Source organism: Aplysia californica, unplaced genomic scaffold (assembly GCF_000002075.1).
Source record: "Aplysia californica isolate F4 #8 unplaced genomic scaffold, AplCal3.0 scaffold00043, whole genome shotgun sequence".
NCBI classification, from domain to species: Eukaryota; Metazoa; Mollusca; class Gastropoda; order Aplysiida; family Aplysiidae; genus Aplysia; species Aplysia californica.
The window spans coordinates 1,025,308-1,026,423 of NW_004797313.1; the positions used below are offsets into that span (position 1 = coordinate 1,025,308).

Here is a 1,116-nt window from a genome sequence, read left to right on the forward strand (position 1 = left end):
GGGGTTCGTACATCACTATAAAAAAAGTTTTCCACAGTTTTAATAATCAAGTGCCTGAAACAGCATTTCGGAAAAGACTACTTATTGTTGGTTTGAAGACTTTTAAAAACAATACATTTCCGTCACAACAAACCAAATTTGTAAATTCAAAATTACTGGGTATCCTTTTTGGTTTGAAATGCTTTAGAAAGGGCGCTATTGCATTGGAACCCAAATATACACGCAACTTCAGAAGGTGCAAATTCAAAAGATTTGTTTGATAACATAAATGGCAAAACAAGAAAAAAACAGCGTGGGAAAAAAAACGGAGGACAGTAATTTGTTATTTTGGGGAAGTGGGTTTTGTGCGTCTAGTGAGAGATTCTGGTTAAAGGTTAATGGTTCATATGACACTTTTACTGGTCCCATCGCCAAAACCCATTGCAACTTCTACTTTGCTCTACCTTATCGTCAAGCTCTCGCTCTCTCTCTCTCTCTCTCTCTCTCTCTCTCTCTCTTTCTCTCGCTCTCTATCTATCTATCTATCTATCTATCTGTGTGTGTATGTATGTGTGTCTGTGTGTTTGTGTGTATGTGTGTGTGTCTTCACTTTCTCTCGCACAAATGCTTACCCGCTTGCTATCAAGCATCATGTAGAGAAATGAAAGTGTATTCGACTGTGGGTACTCAACAGTTAAAAAAGCCTTTACGTTTCCATATGCATATCAACGTCAATCTAGGTTGTTTACCTTTGTGGTTCGAAGTAAAATGAGGGCACTTTGAGACTTAAGACTACTTGCGAGAACAAAAACTCGATAGTATACGAGTACATAGACATTAAATAATATACTGGGGGGTTCCAGTGGCTAACTGAGTAAATACTTTAGACTCAAGAGTAAAGTCAATCATGTGTCGGTGACACTGGGAACAGATGGGTTGTCACTGGAGTGTCCTTTAGCAAGACACGACGACCATAGCTGAAAAAAACAGGGCTCTGCACAGTTGTGGCCAGAATTGGCATGGTTGTGAGATTGTCCAGTATTGGTATTGTTTTGTGTATGGATATGTACAGTGGCGGCTCGTGGTTTATAGAAGTGACCGGCGGTCATTCATGTCGACTATTTTTCCTCCCCCCCC

At 40.0% G+C, this 1,116-nt stretch overlaps 1 protein-coding gene across 4 annotated transcripts in view; it reads right to left on the bottom strand.

Moving 5' to 3' along the window:
- The window catches only part of LOC101846946 (neuroglobin), a 299,153-nt gene that overhangs the window by 182,102 nt on the left and 115,935 nt on the right, over window positions 1-1,116 (bottom strand). The window lies entirely within an intron of this gene.